The following is a 24,477-nucleotide window of genomic DNA, read 5'->3' on the forward strand; positions in this document are numbered from 1 at the left end:
AACCATATACTTACATATGTATTTCAAAATTAAACTAGTCTTTCCCTGCAATGGTACTGAATTGAAAATTCATCTTTGGTTTCTTATCAATAAAATATTGCCAAGGGTATTTTATTCATAATTATCTTGTAGTGAACAATTTCCTATTTTATATCTATGCTGGGCTATTCTATATTATCTTATTCTTCTTTACATTAATTCTCACATTTCCTCAAACAAATTCCCAAGTCATTCATATCCATCTGTACTTCTCATTTAAGATTCTCTGTATTTATCAAAATTCCTAGTTATAATATCACAAACTTGATCATTGTTAAATTTATGTACTTCTACACATCATTAATAGATATATCATTTAATACCAAAATCAATGCCAAACCCTTTAGGATTCACATATTCTGAAGTAAGAATACTGATATACATTTATTTTAGCTTATCTATGTCTATCACTAGCTTATTATCCACTGCCTGTTTTATTATCATTACTATTATCCAGACAATATTACTTTTGCTTCCCTTTGAGCTTTCTGTGCAATGTTTCAAAGCTCTTTTCAGAGTAAAGGTAAATCAGACATTCCACTTCCCTCAACTCTCCAATACAGAAGTATGTTTTTTAAAAAGTTAACAAGTGTACGTAATTAGAATTTTCATTAAATAAATTCTATCTCAAAATAATTCATGTAGCCTCCTTGGGTCTTCAATACACCCAAAAGGTTTCCCACATGTTTCTTTGTTCCATGAAATTTTGATATGCAGCTTACCTATACCGCTGCCAACATCATTTTTGCACTTGTATTCCACTCATAGGTCTAAAGTTCTTTTAAAAATTATACAATTAAAACCCATAATAGTCTTGTAAAGCACAGCAACTAAGTACTGTTTGTTCATATTTTTATGTAAAAAGAAGAAACTCATTTTGGCTAGAATTACTGGATCATAAAGCAATTTGCAATGTAGAACAAGTACTGCAGTTTAAATAAATGAATACAATTCTGAAACAGTGTGAGCTCACCTGACCATTGTAACTGTGCCTTTTTATCCTCTATAGAATACTAATATATTCATGTCTCAACCTAATGGGCAGGACACTACCATAACAAATACAGCTTACTACCTCACTTGCAACAAATGTTTCTGTTGACATACATTCAGTTATTTTGAGATAATCATCTGTTCACTGGTGAAATGAAATGCAACTCATTTCTATTAGTGTTCTCAAAGTATTCCATTACTCTTCTTGTGAAGTAATACACTGAAATTGAGTAAACTATTCAGCGTGAAAAATCACTGGCATATTTAGAATACACTGAGGTGCAGCAATATTGGTTTGGGAGTGAGCACCCTGTGGTCCTGATGAGATCGTAGCCCTGCAACTGCACACAGACCTGTTTGCTCCCCATGGTGCATGTGTTAGYATGTATAGGCACTTCAGAGAGGCACCCAGTCATGCTGATTTCCCAGAAGAGATGTGACAACTTCACCCATAATGCTGTCCTGTAGGTGTTTCCTTATCTGTGTGCATAAACTTCAGTTGAGCCCCGTTCTGATGATTACAAGATCTCTCTTATCCACATCAGCCTGTGCCCTGCTTGCCAATCCAGTCCACCATTTCGTCACTTGATTGTGGATTGTCACCTCCCTCCTCCATTGTTCCTAGTTTAAAGCTCTCCTCACCAGGCTGGCCAACCTGCTGGCAAAGATGCTTTTGCCCCACCTGGGCAGGTGGATCCCATCTCTTTCTAGCAGTCCTTGATCCTCAGAAAGGCTCATAAAAGCTGAATCCCTGTAGTCAACACCAGCTGTGCAACCAGTTGTTGAATCATATCCAGTCCATCCAGCCCTCCTCAAGCCCTTCCCTCCCACCAGCAGGACTGAGGACAAAACCACCTGGACCCCTCATGCTCTTGACACTTGCCCATAAAGCCAAGAATGCTTGATACATTCAAGGTCTTCCCTGGCACTATCATTGGTGTCCACATGGAAGAACAGCAGAGGGCAACAGTCCAAGGTTCAGAGAAGCCTCAGTAGTCTCTTTGCAATGTCCTGGATCCAAGACCTGGGCAAACTGTAAATCTCCCCAGAGAGCAGATCAGGTTAGCAGATGAGGCCTCCAACCCCCACAGCAGGGAGTTTCCCACTACTATCACTCACTGCTTCTTTCTAGAGCTGCTGGCACAGTTCAGGCCCAGCAGGCTCAGATGCTTTCCTGGACAGAGCTCCCAGTCCTTCATCTGCTACCAGGGCACTGAACCTATTCTGTAGCTGCAGACCTGCAAGCGGAGCAGGAGCCTTCCTCTGGCTGTCAGAAGTCACAAGCTTCCAGCCTTTGCTATCATGGCAGTCTCTATTTCTTAATCCAACAAGCACGACCCTGCTGCCCCACCTTTGGTACAGTTGAGGGTTCAGGTTCTCATACCTGCAGGGTCTCTGCTCAGGTCAATCTCTTTCTCAGCATCTCTGATGCTGCACAGTGTGCTGACCTCATCCCACAGCCCCTGTACTTGGGTGCACAGACCCTCCACCCACACACACCTCCTGCAGGCAAGGACACCCTCTCTCCCTGCACCAGTCTCCACAGGAGGCCCCGGGCACCCTTGCAGCACCAGGCATGGAGAGCTGCATCCTCCCTTTGGAACTCTGCCTGAATTGAGGCCTCTGATGTGCCAAAGATAACTGCTCCCATTGGGTGCTGGGGAACCACACCCTATAATACACCTACACCATCACCAAGCACACAAGCACTGTCCTCAGCAGAGCTTCTGACCCCCTTCAGTGCAAACTGCTGCCTCTATTAGCTGTGCTTTAAGCCCAGCACTTTTATAGACCCTCCCTAGCACCTGCTGAAAGGGTGTGTGACCCTCCCTAATCAGGAGTCAGCTGGAACACCCAAACATGCTTTGAGCAGGAACAGCTGATAGAGCTTGTTAGAAGCTGCTAAAGCTTGCTAGAACTCAAGGCCCTCTGCAGCTATGCTTTCCTGGCAGCACCAAGCACCCTCAGGTTCCTTGAAAGGTTCACAGGAGTCCTCTGACAAACCCAGATGTTCCCAGAAGATCTACAAGATCTAGAAGCAAAACCCAGAAAGTACTGCATCTAATAGCTGTGCTCTGGGAGCTGTACTCTGGCTGGCACTTATATAGTCCTAGTTCTTGCTGAAAGGGTGCTTGACCTACCTTAAGCAGGAATCAGCTGGAACAAAAGCTCAAACACCCTTTGATCAGGAATGCTCTGCATAATCAAACTGTATCTTAGGTTCCAAGACTCATATTTGATGAGTCAGAGTAATAATTACTTCAAAATACAGTAGATCACAATCACCATATCCAGAAACATTCCCTGTATCTCTTATATAAGCTATTAATCACAGGCAGCATATTCTCAAAGGCAATAATCTTGAAGTGGTCTGTGTAAATTACAAGATCTGATATCATGAACCAATATAAAACTAACTGCACCCAAACTACAATATACTATAAAATGTCATTAAAACAGATTTTAATGACAGAATCTAGAGGAAAGGATGATTTTAGAAGACTTGTCCAAGATTCAAGATTTTAGTCCCAAAATATTTTCCTAAATCTCCTTCTCACATCAAGATTATTTTTCTTTTATTAGCAGTCCTTCAAAACAATTAATACAATAATATATATATATGTGTGTGTATGTATGTATGTATGTATATAAACTGTCTGTATTTCCCAATCACCACATGTCTTTGTGTGAAAGAAGGAAGCAGCCTGTATTCCCTTCTGTTCAATACAGTACAGTATTTATAATGGAATCCTTCAAGTAGTTCATATTGTTATATAATAAAATCATAAACAGCGACAATCAGATTAGCACTCTATACATTTTCAAAGAATGTTGATAATGGGTTTAGGGTTAAAATTATGATTATGTATTTGCAGTTAAACTGTGCCTGCAAGGACAATCCACAGAATAGGATGCCATAGTGCTTGGAATTGCCTGWACAAAATTTTTACAAAGAAAGCCTGAAGCAAAGAACAGCGACTACTGGCTTATATTTACTATTCCACAGATATAGCAAAACTTAACATATGTTAAGTCTTTTTTACACTATTTATGGGTAAGCTTCTCAGTGCTACAGACAGATGACCAAACCTTATCAACCTTTCTCAGCACAAACACTGAAAAAAATACTGCTGATTCACATTTAGGTTCTGGTGAAAGGAAGCTTACTTAATCATGCTTCTGACACAGATCCCAAAAGTAGTCTCAGAAGGTTCTATCACATTTTGTCTCTCCCTCAACACTCATTTTTGTGGGAGTCTTGAAATATCAATGCCCCATTACACTGCCTTACCTTATTATAGTCTACTTCTCAGCACATGCAACCAATGTAGTCACTGGTATCTTCAAACTAAGATACCTACCACTGGTATCTTTTCAACCTAAAGGCTGAAAAGCAAAGGGATCAAGCTTAACCTGCAGTAAGTAGAAGGCAAACTCACTTAAGAAGCTGGTTCTATTACTGAAGCGCCTCCTGACCATCAATAAAATGGACCACTCCTGAGATCTCACTGGACTTGCTATTTCTCATCAACTCTGCCTGCCAAGAATGACATAGAATGCCTTCTTCCATTCAGGTTTATCAGACAGTGGTTCCCAGGCAGAAGAGTATGCTGCTTTCTTATAAGCAGCATCTTTAGAGACTTCAGATTAACCAATTGCAATTCTGTACAGCATTGTTTTAAAGTGAAGGCCACACATACAAAATCCAAGAGTCTTTCTCCAGAGTCAAGCAAGATCATGAAAACACATCAAAGTAGTGGGTTTTTTTTTTTTTTTTTACATTTGTACCACCATTTTAAATTTGCACACCACTACCCTCAGAAAAATTAACCTAAATCCCTTACAAGGTTAATTTAAATTCCCAGTTAACTTTGTAAGTGAATTAAAATATTAAGGCCAGCACATAAAGCCATTTTGAATATGGATGTCCACAAGAATATTTGAATCTGTTAAATAATCTCCTTTAAAATTATTGGAYTAACTTTCTTGATAATCTAATGGAGATGAGCTCTTTTTACATGTAGGCTTTCTGCATGACAGTAATGAAGGATCATCACAGTAATCAAAAAATGTTGCAAATGTTAAGCACTACTCAACATGGGACTACGTCTGATGATTTGCTTGCAAGAGTTCAATTTGCCATTTTTTTTGACAAGCTGTAAAAATACAAACACTAGCTCTTGCACATAATTTGTATTTCGCTCTATCTTGTGTCCTTCCCAATAATACACAAATAAGCAATATAATGCTTATAGTACTTATTGTTTTACTAAACAAGCTATAAATATGGGAATTAATCATATTTTTCTCAATACAATGCAAAACTCAAAAGATGAAAGCAGAACGTCCTTTGGACCTGCTTCTTCATATCTGACAGCATACAATATATTAAGAATCAGTGCCACTCTTAAACCAAGAGAGAGAAAATGTTCCAAAGGAAACTAATTTTTTTTTTTCTTGTTACAGTTTCAACAGATAATGGCCTTAGGTCATTATTCACATCATTCCATATTCACCCAAAACTTAGGCAAGAATCTTGAAGGTGAACCACACTCAGTTGCCCACCTCAGCTCATAATAATACCAGTAACCTGCACAAGGTCTGTTTATACGGACTAGTTTGTAAACTGTCTTCTGTGGACCAATGGAAGCAATTGTGGACCAGCATAGATCCTTGCAATACCTGCTGGCAGTAGATCAATATCTGGCTGTTCAGGTTACATTTTGTTAAACAGAATTGACTCTAATCCAAATATCTTTTTGCAGATTCCTTTAAGACACAACTAAATTCATTCTTACGAAGAACCATGTGCACTACAAAGTTTGAAAATCTGATCTAAGACCAACTAGTTCACTGATTTAACATTTTATTAAGATTTTATACATATATAGTAATACCAGACAACACAGTTTTATTACTGCTTGTTTGAGTTGACCTTCTGGCTGAATCCATCAAGACATAATAACATGCTTAACGGTAAGACTGCAACTATTCGTTTTGACTTCAGTAAGATTTTGATTAAGATATAGATTAAGTTCTGCATGCTCCAATTTATATGGCTGTGCCAGGTTAAAAAAAAAAAAGGTTTTTTTATTGTCATACAGTAAATAATATTAACTATTTATTTGTATATTGCATATTTCATCTTAYAGATACCCATCTCTGTTTACTTTACAGGACTCTTTTTTTTATAGTTGGAAAACACATCTTCCAAAACACAGTTCTTAACTGTTAACATCCACTAAATAATTCTTAATTTTCTTACAATCCTCTGTTAATTATGATGCAAAGATAAGTACCCTTTTTTATCCATGCAAGTTTCAACTCTGAAACTGCCATCACAGTTGCAATTAGCACAACCATCTTTTAGAAGTACAATGGGAATCAAATCACATCACTTTAATATTACAGCACATTACGGATAGCAGACTGATCCACAAGATCAGTCCTAAAATGTATTAATAATTCTAATAGTGAGGTGTTTCAGAAAGAATGGGCAGAAAATTATTTATCTGACATGCTATTCATGCTAAAGTGTAGAGAGGATATATTTACCAGGTAATTTTTCAAAAATCCTGGTAAGAATAAGATGAATAGCCTTGATTAATATCTCTTTTCTTCAGAAAAAAAATGCTTGTTAATAATTAAAAACAACCGCTTTTTAAAAGCGTTCTATAAAAAAGTCTTTCCCCACTCACAAAAGATTAAGAAATAACTGAACTTCTGGAAACAAAATGAAGCAATGCAAGTAATTTCTGTAGTGAAATTTCTGTAGTGAAATTTCCTCTCTCAGCGCTCCGAATTTTACCCTTTGGCAAATGCCAGTCGCTATCACAGAGACTCAGTGAACTCTGTGATCTTTTAGCCTCAGAAAATAAACAGAGGTGACTAGACTTTGAAATTACTTATGTTTAAGGATTCAGAAGTGAAATTATCCATTTAAAGATACTCTGCTAATGCAAATGTTTTTAAAGCTTTGTTGAGTATTAGCAAAAGGAATAATTTTGAAAAGTGAAGAGCTTGGAGCTCTCTGATTAAACACAGATTCCCAACATTGTTACTGCTTAAGAATACTGTTTTATTTTTATGCATCCTCCTATCGTGACTAGTACCATTACGGTGTGAAGGAAACCACCTTAAAATAAAATTTTAAGGTATCTTTTCATGTTTCCAAAGAATTACACATAGAATTACAAAATCTCCTGTTCATCCTTGAAGCTGGTAACTGACTTGCCTAATGCATTTCTATCTAGCTCACAGAGTAACAAAAATGGTATTATTTTTCTATTTATTCTGTTTTTCAATTTCTCACAAAATGTATATGCCAGCAAAAATACTGAGTTAGAAAACTCTCTCAAATTAAAAAGAAAAGAACCTGGAAGTAGACACTTCAACTTCCTATTCTTGTACAAACACTACACTTCTTTTTTATTAAAATGAATAGTTTTGAAGACCTGTTTGTTTGGGATTTTGAAAAATCTAGTCCTGTGTCCTAGCATCTTCCAAAATCATCCTATGGTAAAAGAATTTTTAAAAAACATTATAATTATGTTGAATTTTAAGGTCACAGAACTTCTATAATACAGCAGTTGAAACACTGGCCCAATATCAAATTTAAATATGAAGCAGTTTATTCATAGCATCTTTTTTCAATTATCGATAGTTATAACAAATTTAGAGGGTGGATGTGCATGTGTATGAATGTGTGTGTATACATTTATATATCTATATATATATGTACATACATGTATATGATATATCTTGCAGTTAGTAATGAAAGAGTAGGAGACTGTCATCAGCTGCCTGCTTAAATCTGATTTAAATATTCATATACAATATATTACATTACCTTACAATATATTCATATACAATACATCACAATACCTTACATCTGATTTAAATATTCATATACAATATATTCTGTACTTATTCTAGTTTATTTGCTTTGATAATACGTAAGTTTTTAATGATTTTTACTTAAATACCAGTTCTTGATGTCATTTAGTTGTGGTTATCATTCAGGTTTAAAGTATTTTGACAGGGAACTATTCATCAGCACGACTTTTCATTTAGTTGTTCTGCTGGTAAAAAGCGAATGTCAACTCCCAGCACTGTCCAGACAGGAACTTCCAAGAAGAGAAACAAGTTACTATTAGTAAAATTAATGTTAATATACCTAGTAAAGGCCTTGAGTTGGGAGAGTCAGTTAACATATTTAAATACCATCTGGAACCACAATAAATTCAACCCCCTATATTCTGCACTTTTCAACAAATCAAGGCTAGAGTGCCAAAATAATAGGAAGATCTAAAGGGAAGAAGGATGTGGTATGAGGTGAAACAGAAAAACAGTGTGATAACCTTCCTATAATCCTCAACTGGATAAAATTTACATAAAACCTTGTTGCACAGTATACTCAGTCCAGCACTTTAGGCACACAAAGAGTACTAATAGAAAACTAGTTTTTCATTAGATTCACTGGCATTGAAAGAGTTATAGGACGTTTTGCAGGCAGACACCGTTTCGCTTGTAGCTGACTGTAGTTAGCACAGAATCAATCCCAGAATTAACAACGCCAGCTCTCAGGTAAGACACTTCACCTCTCAATATGGAATCAGATCAGGTCTGATACCAGGAAAACCATGTTCACAAAGCTGCTTTCTTAGCATGGGTATGGCAGGCTGACATCTGCAAACTAAACACCAGCTATCTGCAGTTAATCAAAAGGCAAGGATGCAAATTTGAGAAAGTTCTCGAAGAAAGCTGTTCAGTGTTTATCGCATAAAAAGTAATCGAAAACAGGAAAATGTTCAAAGAAATTAACATGGAAGGGTTTTTATAACTCTTTTTTTTTTAAATAAAGAAAATGTAAAAATTCTCACATACTATTTGTTAAAGAGATTGTGTAAACTATGCAACACTACTAATGCCTTGCTGTTGTAATAAATTATTCTAAAGTGAAAATAAATTACTTCTTTGGAACATTTGGACAATACAGAAAGCATTCTATCCATTCTGCTATAAACACACACATAAATTATTATACTGGAAAGTATATAATGCATACAGAAAGACAGCCACTCAACATGGATATTTACAGGATGCTAACAACATTTTTTCTTTCAGTAAGACCTTTAAAAATTCATTTTTCCCCTTAGAACTACCAAAATTACTCATTTTAAAAGGCAAACTTAAAAACAAACTTTTAAAAAGTATCTCAATAACACAAAACTCTGAGCAGCAGCATAGTTTTTTTATATACAAAATTACTGTTTTGACTGTAAGTGAAATTACATTATTATATTTTCTTGTTATAACCATTTATATATTCCTACTCATAACATTCGTGAAGAATGATCGTCATGAAGAATTGTGTTAGAACAACAAATAGATCTGTGCACCTGTAACTGTATTAAAAAGTACAACTTACGTTTAAAGCTCCACAATTTTAAGATTATATTATTTTAAAAGAGTTTAATGAATAACACAATTCAAAGTTACTGCTCTATTCATATCATAGATTACTTTCAGCTATATTTTCTATCAGAAGATAGCATAAAAAATTAAATAGTTCTGTGAAAGCTCCAAAACAAAAGCGGCCTGAATATGCTTTAACCAATTGTTAAAGTGGTTATATAACATACACGTATAATATTGACATAGTGGTACATAGCTTAAACAAAATATAGACAGAAATGTAAAAGTAATATATGTTTGTGCAGCGTGATTTCAATTTCACTTTTTTTTTTTTTTTTTGGCCTTTATTCAGTGATTGATATTCAATTAAAGAGAGTGATAGTAATTTGAGGAAATGTCTAAATACAGGTTTTAACATACCATACTGGTAGAAGTATTCTACTAGCAAGCAAAATATTTATCACAGAGCTATTAGTACAGGAGTTTTGTTTAAATTCACATTTTAATGTCTCTACCTGACCCTCTCAGAGTTCAGGAAAAAGAAGATTAGTGATAATGCTTTCAATTTAATTACTATATTACATGCGCTGTAATTATTAGTGCGAAATGTTACATTAAGGAATATAAAAGTTAGCAGTAAATTACCTTGTAGTTATTATCAATTTCCCAAGCTACTGCTCCTTAAGATAACCCTCTCCCCATGGTCCTTCCGGTAATTTTTCTTTGCCTGATAAACATGATGATTAAACAGCACACAGTGCAAACCTTTGATACTTTTTAAATTAAATCCATGCCGAGCCTAAGGGCTGTGTCTGATTTCAACTAAATATGTCAGTTAATCAGATAAAAAATGATCAGTAACCCAAAGAAACAGCAGCCTTAGGCCTCATCAGTGCCAGCGAAAGCTGAACAAAATAAGACATACAGACAAAATCACGTTATGAGTAAAGGTTACTGCTAAGCATATAACTGCACAGAACTATTCACCACCTTAATAAGAAGCAAATAAAGAAATATTGCATACAACAGTCAAAACATTAACAAAGAAAAGAAACAAAGGGCTGGACTACTATATATGCCTGCATATATGCTTTAAAAGAAAATGTGAACACTCCAATTTAGAAAAATGCAGAATATTCCCAAAACTCCAAAGAATGGTTAAACTATCTTTATTTTTTAACATTTGCTTAACAGCTTTGCCCCAATAGAGTTCATTTTATGGCAAARATAAAAAATAGATTATCTCTACATATTATCGTCTTTGCAGTTAATATCCTCCTTGACGCTTACATTAGTAACATAAAACTGTTACACATGCTTAAATTAAAGCTTAAGATCAATTGTGTCTGAATAATGTCATTTACAAAACTACCAATTAAAACAAAACATATTTGCATGTATGTGATTAATAATATACACATTAGTAACAGATTAGTAACACGACTTTTAGGCTTCTGCAATTGAGTAGAAAAATCTTAAATATGAGGTTTTTGTCATAATTTATGAAGCATTCTAAGATCACTGATTACACTGTTTTCAAACACAGTATGTGATTTTGTAAGCTTTGATAYGTCAGAGGCATCTGCAAGAAATCGAAGACAGTATGGAACTGACTCTGATATATATAATAAGAAGTGATTGTGAGAAGYCCACTGTCTGCTAAGCCTCAAAATAGGCCTCTACATCCCTAAAGGGGAGCAGAAAAATCAATTAAAAACCTATTAATTAATCTATTCCTTTGTGCCTAGGTATTGCTGCTCTCATGATGCTCACAATTACATTGTTTTGAAAACTGAAGGTCAAGGTCCATAACTGAATTTATGCCCTAAGTAGAAAGCTCCCATGGCATTCAGAAGACAGTCAGCAGAACTCCTCAGGAGAATGGGACGCCATATTAAGAAAATAGCAAGTTTAATATTTCCATTGAATGGAATTTTCATAAATAGCCACATTGTTCAATTGAGAGAGCAGCAATGAACCATCAGGGGCAAGTGAAAAACGTAGTTTCTTAAATCGACTTTGTCGCCTTAAAAAAAGTGAGAAAATGTAACATCAAACTATACAATCAGTTTAATCTAATTATGTTCAACAGTTAGATCACTTGAGAGAAAAAAGTAATTAGCACCCTTAGAGCAGAAAAGGCATAGGCATAGGAGACAAACTGTTAGCTTCCATGAACACAGAGATAAAAGGGTTTTTACCACCAGTTTACAGGACAAGGATCAGGAGGAAATAAATAAATAAATAAATAAATAAATAAATAAAGGTTTCCACCAAGCTACAAAATCAAGTCCCCAGGTCGATTTTTTAAAGGACCAGGTAAGCTCTCTTGAAATCAAGGCTGAGAGATCAAAGAGCAAACCGCTGTTTTCTGAAGAATGTTCTACTGCCATCACAACTACAATGACAACACTAATTCTACTGCTACATCATATAGATGTCAACATTAGAGATCTGGAATAGAAATTACATAATGCAGGAGCGTAAAAAGCCAAACTAAACAGCCACAGCCACTTCCTAAATCATATTCTATAGCAGACTCCTGATCTAAAACTCTCAAACTCACATGTCTTGCACATCTTACCTTATATGATCATGCCAAAAGACTTCAGAGAAACTGAGAATATATTTGAGAATGTAACTGAATATATCTATTTCCTGATATACCCCAAAAATAAGAGTGCTGCAATCCTGAAGCTTTGCTAACTATCACCAGAATAACCTGTCAGCCATCATGCAAGAGAAATGACACAATGTCCACTATCTCACAATGAGGCAAGGGAGAAAATTCCACCTTTTCACAAAGACAAGAGCACAGTCAAACAACTCTTAACTGACCTATTTGTCTCCTCCAAAAGTTTACATTTTAATCCCTCAAACAACTTGACAAAACACTTACACAATGGAACTTAGATGTTTCTCTGACTCCATCTCCAAYTTCTTCCGATTCAAAACAGTCATCCTAACAGCTATCTCCAATATGTCAACCTTAAGGAAATCAATCAGATGAGTTATCCTATAGCAAACAAAACCTCACCTTGGATTGCTAGATCATTTGCTTAAAGAAAGTACCAAAGGTGAAATATTTAAGAGTTCTGCGTACCTTTCCCTGAAACAAAAAAAATGCTACAGAATCTCCAAGACAAACAATGAGCTGCAGAATTCTAACTCTGGAAAGACAGCATCAGAAAAGCTAAAAGACAACATTCTGACACCATGTATGACAAGAAACAAAAACTAGACACCACATCCTTTTTCATTTCAGAACTCGAGAACACCACCAGCTCACATCACCTTATAAAAATTCCACCTGTACAAGAACTTGTACAACCTAATCCCCCACACCCTTTTCCAGGACGCTGCAGATACTATTTAAAATTAACAAGTAAGGAAACCCTAACAGACCATCTACCCAACATTAAAGAATTATCAGCATTCAGAGAAACAATCTTCTCCTACTACTCAGAAGATTTCATCAAGACAGATCAGACTTCTTCAAGCAACTATACAGACAACTCACCGCCCTATTAATACCATCCTTACCTGTATGCCAATGTGGTATACAACATCCTGCCTTAAGTACTTTCAAGAAGATCAATATTGGGATTTTGAAGCCAAACAATCTGGTTGAATTCATTTTTACTACAAAAAACTCAGCAACAAGTATTTCCTCCACAGAAGAATTTGTTTTAAAAGTACCATCAACTTGACCTAAAACAAAAGTTTAAGACTGCATATATGGACTCCCTCACTGATTTCCACAACAAAATCAGCAGCTATCACCCCTCTATCAAGCTGCCCTGGAATAATATCATATCAATATTCACTTCCTAGTGTATTGTCAACACCAAAAATGCCATCCTCTAAGCTACTACACGCACACAGAAGGAAAAAAGCTGACAACCATTTCCATAAAAACATAAAAAGTTTCTTTGCATAAAAACTGTCCAGAACAGTGTTTATATATATATATAAATATATATATAAAATAAATAAAAACAGGACTTCCAATTAAAAATTGAGGAAAAAAAAAACCTCAAAGCAATCCCTCAAGGGAAATAAATTGTATCTTTGAATAAACAGCTCAAATACAACATAAAAGCTTACCATTATACAAAAAAAAACCCAAAACAGTTACAATTGAGCATGTCCTCTCATGCTGAAATGTCTACAGAATATCATTAAAAGCCCACAAACTGCATTCAACAAAATCATACCTTGACAGAAAAGTTCTCAGACTCGCCTTCCTTCAGTTTCCAAAGCAACTACCAGTTTCATCAAACTTATTACCGGAATAAATTCTTCCACAGACCAATTTATACTAAATAGAAGCAGACTTTGCCAGAGAAACACGCGGAAATGGAGTAACCGACCTCCACATTTGCCACATTCTAAACTCCTTCCCAACAGGTGGATCAAAATCTACGAATACTCCCGATGCATGTCTATCACAAAATGTGATACATTCAATACACTTCACAGAAACAACATGTGTGAAATCAAACTGCTACTACACACCAAAATTAACTCACACAAGCAACAAATGCAAGATGGAAACACTCAAGTAGGACAGAGAAAAAATAATTCAGAAAAAAAAAAATCTTACTCTMTCTCTGATTTCTCCACCTCATTGCTGACAGGCAAGCCACAAATATCTCCAAAAGACCTATCTACTGAGTGGTATTCATTATGTTATTGAAATCATTGACTTAATAAAACTTCAGCTTTTGTGGTAAATTAAAATCATTTCACTTTGATGTTACCAGGGTCTTTTTGGTCTGTTAACTTCCCCCTTGCTAACACCAAAGACCCTATAAACAAAAAACCTTTTCTTTTTGTTCATGTGGTTTACAATACTACTGTAATTAGATCATCTGACTCCTAGTTTGTGTAAACTGTCTATTCCTTTTTTCTTTTAGATTTTGCTGCCTGTTCCCGAATGACTTTTTGACAATCAGCTTGAATGCTTTCTAAGCATGCCTGTATGAAGGAGTTTGTTACAGACCACCTGACCAGGGTGAGGAAGTTGATGAAGTTCTAACAACTTGAGGAAGTCTCTGTATCACATACCTTTCTTCTTATAGGGGATATTAACCTTCCTGGCATTCCATCATGGTATGGCACAAGGAGTCAGAGAAGATTTCTTGATACAGGTACTGGATGAGCTGACCAGTGATGACATGCACAGTTGGCTCTGCTATTCACTAACAAGGATGAACTGTTTAGGACATGATAATCAACAGCAGCCTTGGCTGCAGTGACCATGGATAGTCAAAGTCCATACCCTGGACTCTGAGAACAGACTTCAGCTTATTCAGGCAAAAGGTAGGTAGGATGCCAAGGGAAACAGCTCTGAAGGAAAAAAAAAGCTCAGATCTGAGAGGTCTTTACAGACAACATCCTCCAAGTACAAAAATGGTCCATCTTGATATTCAGGAAAGCAAGCAGGTATATCAACTTGGCTCAACAGGGTATTCATGATGTAGCTCCAATGCAAAAAGACAGGAACAGCCCGCTTCCAGATAAGTAATTCAGAAGCACTGCCTGGGCATGACAGATGGTGTCAGGAAAGCCAAAGTWCAACTGCAGCTGAAATTTGCAAAGGATGTCAGAAGAACTTCTACTGCTATATTAGTAGTAAAAGGCAGCACAAAGAAAATATGGGCCCATTCTTGAATAACGCAGGTTATTTGGTGAGAACAAATACAGATAAGGTTGAGARATAAGGCTGTCAGATAAGGCTGACAACACCTTCTTCAGTTCAGTCTTCACAACCAAATTCTCCCAGACCTCTGTGTTTAGTGACAGTTCAAAGAGAAGATGAACTACCAGCAGTGTATGAGCACAGACTCAGATTACTTGCAAAAACTTGACCCTTACGAGTTCATGAGACCTGACAGGCTGCATCCAAAGGTGCTGAGAAAACAGTCTGATGTCCTTGCAAGGCCACTATTATGTTTGAAAAGTTGTGGGAATTGGAGAAAGTCACCAACAACTGGAAAAAGGCAAATGTTGCACCTATCTTCAAAAAAGGGCAAAAGATTAACTTGTGGAACTGCAGACTGGTTAGCCTCATTCTGGTCCCTGAAAAAATCATGGAGAGAGTCCCTTGGTGCACATTTCTGGATACGTGAAGGAAAAGAGGGCGACTGAGGACCGTCAGTATGGATTTACCAAGGGTAAATGATCATCTTGCTACTCAGGAAAACAAGTAGATGTATCAGGAGACCAACTTGGCTAAACAGGGTACTCATGATGGAATTCCAATGCAAAGAGACAGTAGACAGGAATGGAAGCAGGGACCACCTAAAAATGAAGAACTCAAACACTGGTCCGATCAACCTGATTTGATCATCTTCTACAATAAAATGACTGGATTTGTGGATGATGAGAGGGCAGTGGATGTCACTTGGTTTGACTTTAGCAAGACTTTTGACACTGTCTCCCACAATATTCTTGGGAAAATATTCTAYACACTTGGGTTAAAAAAAAAGGCTGAATAATCAGAACTCAGAGGGCAGTAGCAGGTCATACTCTACCTGAACTGGGCTACTGCTGGTATATATGCTGGGACCTGTCCAGTTTCACATCTTTATCAATGATCAGGAGGAGGTGATGGAGTGCACACTCATCAAATTGGGAGAACTAGTCAATATGCTCAAAGGTACATCTGCCCTTCAGACCAACCTAGACAGGCTGGAAAAGCAGGTTAAATGGGAATCTTATGAAATTCAACAAGGACAAATGCAAAGTCCTGCATCCGTTAGGAGGACCCCAGCTTTAGGCAGGAGGCYGGACTAGATGACCTCCTGAGATCCCTGTCAGCTTTTTTTTCATGTTCTATGACCCCCAGATTCCTGATTCTAAATTTTTCTTTTCATGTCAATGATATGTGAGCACWGCTGAAGTGCTTAGTACTACCGACAAAAAGTTATGATCATAGTGTTCCTTTTCTGAAAAATCCTTGCTTTTTTGAATTACTACTTCAGCAAGATGACAAGTAAAAATCACATTTGTTCTATTCTGATGAGCTTCCTACATCTTTTAATAGCAGTTTTTTTTAATAGGTTTTAATAAGCACAGAGAGGTCTCAGCAGATACCAGACTGATTAGTCTGTGTGTTCAAAAATTTCTGTTTACATCATAATTTTTATATACATAAGAAGGGATTACAAGTCCTAAGGACTGCCTACTTTACCCATCTGTATCAGCTGTTYTAAGAGAAGAGATTACCTCTGCTTACATGTTTTGTCTTTCTATGACCTTAGACTATCCTGGCTACAAGGGCAAGGTTTTATAAAGTATTCAGTACTGATAAAATTCTTGCCCAGAAAGCAGGGAGAAACAGATGGAATTTTCATCTGGGGAAGGTGCTGGCAAAATGAATTGAAAGTAAAGGGGTTGAGGAAAAAAAACGCACAGAAATTTTGAAAAGTAGAGTAGAAACTCACTTCACTAAGGTGAAATATAATGAAGACCTACAAGTAACAACATGACAAATATTAATAAGTGGATTTTGTTGATGATATACAGAAAAAAAATCAAAATAAAAGAACAGTATAATTCATTTGGGGAAAAATTAATAATAAGTGTTTTTCTCAAGACTTGAAGTCTGGTATAAGAAATGTCAAGAGGATAGATTAAATGACCTACAGCATAAAACATGAGAAAATGGAGAGAATCTGGAAGTCAATGTAAGGGCATACCTTTTCATTAAAACTAAAGTGAGACTGGCAGTGGAGCATTCAGAAGGAAACTGACCTGGAGATATTATGAACCCAAGAAGGACAAAGACAGATACATCACGTATCACATACTTCCACGGACACAAGAGTGAAAGTTAAAGACTGGACAAGGCAGAGAGGAGACACAGAGGGAGACAGAGAGAGAAGGAACAGCTTTGAGACAAACATGAATGGAAATCAAAATGGAAGATGGRAAATAATCAAAGGAGATAAAGAACAAAAACAAATATGAGACCCAACAAAGCACAAAGATATTTATGAATGAGAATATCAGTACTTTTACGTGAATCAAGTGATCCATTATCTCAAGGCCAAAAGCAGTCCCTCCACAAAATGAAAATTTACTTTTATAAGTACTTCCTGCTAGACAAGATACTCTCTCCCCTACAATCTGCACAGTGAATCCACAAGGACAGCTTGCACAGTATTTTCAGTTGCTTTACTGATTTCAGTGTTTGAAAAATGTTAAGCTGTGAAGTCTTGGATACTGATGTCCTGTATTTGTCCACTCTACAAGCTTCTTAAAACAGCTCTGCCAAAACGCTCAGCCATGACTTGGAAGATTTTCATGAACTACCTCATCAAAGAGGTTTATTTACTGACCTACTTGCTGAAGCTGCCAACAAAGCTGCCTACCAGAGTCAGGTTGGACAGTTTGTGATGAAAAATACTATTCATTAATGACTGTACTGATACAATTTACACAAGGAACTGTACCTTTATTTATGGAAAAAAAATCTTTTGTTTGCAAAATCATGAAAATATGGTAAGTTAAAAAAAATCAAAATATCTCCTTTAAATTTTACTCATATTTTTGTTAAAAAGAAAGTTCACTTTATATTTTCAAACAAAACTGAGGTGAAATGTGAAGTCATGTAAGATATGTGTTTTGATTTCTGCTTCTCCAATTGGTTGATCCTACTTTAACATGACCTGGGATAAGCAAATTAAATCCTCCTGCATTAATTTTTGAGTTTCAGACACGCAGAAGCATCCCTTTAAGAGGGGCTAGGAAAAAAAAGCCACCACCTACTTGATCTTTTTTTAAGCAAGACAGTATGAATGCTGGATTCTGCTATAGTGTGAGAAAAAAATGACACAACTTGAAAAAAAACCCCGCTGTTTGTTAAGGTTCTACAGACTAGCTATGAATCCCATAGTCTTGCAGATCACTTCATATCAGTGGAAGACAAGGAGTTCCCGGACTAGAGAACTCAACTCATATATAATATCTCATGGCTCCACCTCTTAGGAAGAAGTAATGCAAAGTGGGGGGGAATTAATTTAATGTGGATCCACATTAGATCCCTGTGCGAACATTCTCATTAAGAACTGCAGGAGTCTTAAATGGATTTAGCTTAACTCACTTTAAAAGTAAATTAATTTTGAATAATAGTGTGTGTGTATATATATATATAGTACTATAAAGTATAGTATGCACATATATATATGTATAAAGTACATAAAGTACTAAAATTGTGTTGTAAGTGGTAGTGATATAAACTCAGGAAAATCTTCCACTATAGTCAACTCATCACACCATAACTGCAATTTTACTGATATACTGTAAATGCAGCTAAACTAAAAATCAAAGTGAACAATCAGTCTAAGCAATTACAAATCACTCATTAGTTAGTTTATGTTATTTCATACATTAACCATTTTCATAGATGAGAAATAAGTAGTTTTGCATACAAAGAGCTTTTTAAGTAGCTATCATAACACTTTATAGGAAAATTTTTTTTTCAAAATATTTAATTTAGTTTTACTTTTAGATTCATTTTTTCCAGTGAAAAAATATACATCATGATAAAAACAACACATTTATTATAATTTAGTATAGTTAGATATAGCTATCACAAAAAAACTAGAATACAAAATCTAAATTCATACTGCCTTGCTAAATATGAAAAGGTTAACAAGGACCTTTCTATAGAACAGTAAAGGTTTTGTTTTGTTTATACAAATCAACTGAAGGCACAAGAGACCTATGTGCCTTCAACAGAAGCAGCAAAGTCTTTTTCAGGGAGATGACAGTCTGTAGCTCAACAAAAATACATTTGTGCAGCGATTTGGTTTCACGTAAATGTCTGCTTCACCTTTGGGACTTTCAACTCTAAATGCTCACATAATTAAAGAATAAACTTGCCTGCAGACACTTCTTTCAGGAAATCTTATTTATAAAATGACCTCAAAGAAGACTGATTGCTTAATTTGATAACCAAATTTAGCAAGAACAGGCAACTCCAGATTGAATAAAAGACATTACATTGTAATGACAAGATGCCAGTGAACACCTACAAAACAGTTAAGTAACCATGTGTGTTTCTGTTCTCATGCTACATTGAAAATAAGTTTGTGATTACAAATGCAACTATTCTGCAATCAACAGCAATTGTATCAACAGCTGTATCATATATGAAAGGCACAGATCAAATTTAGAAACCCTTCTCACACATTTATCTAGTAGTTAACCACTGTGATTTAATTTTAAAAAACAGTTTAAGATTGGAGCATCTATGATTATGTGTGGCTTCTTCAGAATGAAGGAAGAAAAAAGACTGTCTTATGAAAGTATCTATTGGTCTATATTATTATGTCCCAGATACACGTCTTGCTGAAGACAGACCACTTGTTAAATCAAGAGAGGAGAGGTAAAAGAACATTAATTTGCATGTTTCTAGTAAAGAGAAGAATCATGACTTGAAAAATGCAACTCTTAGTCCACTTGCACCAAATTCTGGCCATGCGAGAATTTCACTCTTTCGTTTATTTAATAGTAACATTAACAAACCATAAGATAGCCGAAAGACAGTCTTCATAAATTAAAGTCTTGACTACATACACAAGCTTCTTCTTCTTGCTCTACATTAGTTTTCAACCACATAGTCTATGTGTGGACTATATAGATGGTAATGGCAATCTACCTCTCCCTGATGAAAAACAAGACGACACTGGGATGCAGCACAGCATCTATAAAACAAACTCTGAACAGACTCCACAGCTTGCTCTGGTTAGTTGAGGTTCTTCGCCATGAGCTCGGCTCCTCATGAACAGAATTCCACCAAGTGAAGCCACTCTAGGAAAATGCCATATGAGAAGTAACTGTCCAGCCTCATTTACCTTTTCTGTAATAGTAATGTCGAAGCAATGTCAGGCAGATGATCCTTGAGCCAATTTTTCTAATTTCTCCTTAGCCATCTTTTCATATAGCTATCAATTTGGATAGCTATATATTTATTTTGATTGACACCTTCCAATAAAGGATGGCTGGGAATGTGAAACCTTCTCTATATGACTGGAGAACAGTTTGAAAGAGTATGTGGAAAAGAAAATTTTGAAAAACCTTTCACTAGAAAAGATCAGAATGGTGGGATTCCATGCGGTGGAGGGGATCAGACTTTGGCTCCCAAGCCTTAGAATTTCAATACGCTGAAAAGGGCAATGCTGTCACAAGCATTGTGTTCCACAAAGGAAATAAATCAATTCATTCTGGATAAAAGCAGTATACTCCTTTTAGTCTGATTACACCCGCAAAATTAGAGAAAACCCCCAGTACGCTCTAAAAACATCCCCATGTAAACAAGCTTCAAACAAACAAATTTTAAATTGCTAGTTACATTAGATACATATGACCTCCAGAAAAAGACAGTCTGCAGATCCTGCTTATTGGCTTGGGTTATAGATGATGTCAGACTAGATCCTTCCTGACCCTAAACAACTGCAGATTCCAGAATATTTCTAAAAGACAGCCAAAAGAATATCTTAATATTCTTCAAAATTTCTCACACAACTGCATGGCTAGATGCTGATGAGAAAGACATTATGTGATACTTTCTGCTGTAAAACTTCACAGGTGTACTGTAACTGTGTGGTTGAGCATCTCAGCAGGAAAAAAATAATGAAAGCACAGCTTCAGTATTTCTGAGACAAAATAAAAGAATGTCAAGTTGAGTCTTTCCTAAATAGGTATCAATACTTATGCAACAACAGATCCAGATACTAAGCTATGTTACAGTTAGGTCATAATACACTTAAGTACTAATACTTAGAGTTGTATAAAGAACATAGAAGTTGTTGCTCATGTATGACTCATTAATGWGTCATGAGAAAGTTCATTTTCTGAGACTGAAGAAGCTACTTAAAAGAAAAAAGAAGTGATAGACTTCCTTTGGCAAACTAATGATGCAAGTGTTCCATCGCATAACACAGCTTCATCTGACCCAAATCTACAGCTCTCAGTATAACATCCAGCTCAAACTGAGTATCCAAATTAAAACCCTCTACCACTGATGGCAAATATTTTTCATGCAAGATGTAGCATCCACACAGCTCCTGCAATCCTTGAAGTCCTCAAAAGCTTATACCTTCAACCCTCACTTTAAGATTTACCCTCACTATTCAAGCTTTACCCCTCACTATAAGATTTATTCAGTCCCTTTCACAGCTGTCACCATCTCAGGAGCAGCAGATATGGAATTAGGAGAATTAGCATCAAGCTTTTACTGCAACATGCCATCCCATAACTCACTAATATTACTCCAAATGCTGCTGTCTTATTGAAGTACTTATCAGAGTCAGAAATAGAGCTACAACAAAACTGTATTTAGACATAGTTCAGTGAAAAAATTTTCAGTCAGTGCAGGATAGCCCAAATCTCTAACCACCAACACACCAATAAAAGAACACTTTCTTTTTTGTATAAGTGAGTCTGATTAATCATATGCTGTGGTGGATCACTGACCCCTAGACCAGTAATGTATTTTATTGTAGAATTAAGGCCTCCAATATTATTATTATAAAAGATATTATTTGCCCATAAAGCATGTAAAACACACAGAGTAAATTACTGCTTCACTTCCTAACTTTAAGGAATTTTACTGCTATCACATTTGATGATTGGTCTTCCATAGACCTTGTTGACCACAAGTACTTTCAGAATATACATATTTTCCTCAATGAGTTCCTGTCTTACGAATCTTCTCTAACAGAAAGGACAGTCTGATGAAAGGCAATATATCTCATTATTACATCTGAAACCAAGATATAATACCCTGGATTGTCTTCATCAAACCACTGACACCACAGAAACAACTGCATTGAATYTGTGGGAAAATGAGAAAGGCATCCAAAGGTTGCACAAAATTCGGCAGTAATAATCTCTCAYACAGTATAATCAACGACAAAATAAAATGAAGTGGTATATTCACGACACAAATACACAACTAGCAGCTCAGTGGTAGGATCTTTTAAGGCTGAAAAGAAATGCTGCTAAGAAGGGCTTGATGAGAGCAGGAAGAATCAGTTCAGTCATAGTCCCAAAAATTTGCCACAGGTTTAGTTTATAGTCAGGCTTTTACAACACAGGACTACGAAAGACCATATGGCTGGATATAAAGCAGGAATAACCACGGTATCGGTGTTTAAAATCTACTTCATACTGTAATCTTGCCCTTTTGTATTATTTTTTCACTTGGTTGACTAAATATGTTAGCTGCTTTGCTTACATTTTCAGGCCAGGTCTTTTGATGCTAAGGGGCACAGTTTTTATTTAATATTTTTTTCCTTTGCTGTCTATTCATTTTTACATAAGAACAAGTTAAAACTAATAGACACAAGAGTATCTGACTTTTGTCCCTTAAAAAGGATATATTTATGCAAAGGAATACATTTAAAACATAAAAGTGAAATGAACCAGAACATGAAAAAAGTATACTTAATGTGTCTGATTCTGGAAGAAATATATTTTGCATTCATGAAATAATACAACCAATGTTTAAGAAAACAAATTTGCATTTGAAAACTTAAAATGCAGAAAGATCAGTGACATTTTATGTACAAAAAATAACCTATGTTCTAATACCAAAATTCAACAAGGATTTTATTTAAGTGTTTCAGAACACGCGCTGGCAAATACCGAAGCACATTAGTAATTTCATTCATGTTACTAATTCCCTTATTTTACTGGTGAGTAAACAGGGTTTTTTTGCAAGCAAAATTGTAGGCATGTAAAGCACACACAGGACAAAATTCCAAGTTTTCATTTTGTTGTCCTCTTATCACAGACTACAGGATAAGACTCAGAATCATGAGAAAGAAACGTCTTACATGAAAACAAACTATTTTGTCTATTTGTAACAAATCTTCTGTTCTTCCCCTTTATCTCCTTGTAAAGAACATAGCTTTCTGAGGGTAAATAAATTTAAAAGATTTTTATTTTCCTAAAATTAACTCTCTTATATACAGTAATGAAACATTCTTAAAGTAGAATAGCCTGCTTATTTTAACCCATTCTAAATCATGTAAGAATTTCAGAGAAAATAAGAAAATTTTAGTGTCACTAACAAATATGACAGGTAGGTGAATATGTTTATGTACACTTAGGTAACTTATTCTCCTATATACTACAGATAAGAATAACATTTTTCAAAACTGCACTTCATACTTATGAAGTCCCATTTAATGTGTATTTATACACACACACACACATGCAGCTATGCATGCATTGCCACACCACCACTGAAATCTAGTTACTTTAGAAGTTAAAAAGTTAATATGACAATTTACAACACATTAAGAGGAAGAAAATCATTAGAGCTTCGTTTATGCTTTTCTAATGACCTTAACATCAAAGAATAGTACAAAAACTCTACTTCTTAAAGAACATTTCTTCATAATACTAAATATCCAGAGCTTTCAGTATTTACAGGGTAGAACTACTAAAAGAATTCATAAATTATATGCATACCCACCAAAATTAACTATCAGACTTAGCATCACAGCATCTAGCCTTGAGGAAATAGTATCTGAAGCATACTGGATAATAGCACATTGGARGAAAATACTGCACTTTAAAAGAGGAAATGAACTTCCATTTAGGGTTGACTGACATACAAAATTATTCAATACAATATTTTAACAAGACATTACATGTATTTTTCCTATGACTGCATGACTAAATTTGCAAAGACCTATGCAAACACTGTCAAAGTGTTCCTTACAACTTGCCTGAAATGTTAATCACATTCACATTGGCTGTACCCCACTTATTTTGACATACTTGAGTAAACAATCACAGAATCACAGAATCGCTGAGGTTGGAAGGGACCTCTGGAGATCATCTAGTCCAACCCCCCTGCTCAAGCAGGGTCACCTAGAGCATGTTGCACAGGATTGCATCCAGGCGCGTTTTGAATATCTCCAGAGAAGGAGACTCCACCACCTCTCTGGGCAACCTGTTCCAGTGCTCTGTCACCCTCACTGTGAAGAAGTTTATCCTCAT

At 35.8% G+C, this 24,477-nt stretch overlaps 1 protein-coding gene across 5 annotated transcripts in view; it reads right to left on the minus strand.

The window, feature by feature from the left end:
• DPH6 (diphthamine biosynthesis 6) overlaps window positions 1–24,477 on the minus strand; it is a 174,492-nt gene that overhangs the window by 103,949 nt on the left and 46,066 nt on the right. The window lies entirely within an intron of this gene.

Source organism: Apteryx rowi, unplaced genomic scaffold (genome assembly GCF_003343035.1).
Source record: "Apteryx rowi isolate R43461 unplaced genomic scaffold, aptRow1 scaffold_544, whole genome shotgun sequence".
Lineage (NCBI taxonomy): Eukaryota > Metazoa > Chordata > Aves > Apterygiformes > Apterygidae > Apteryx > Apteryx rowi.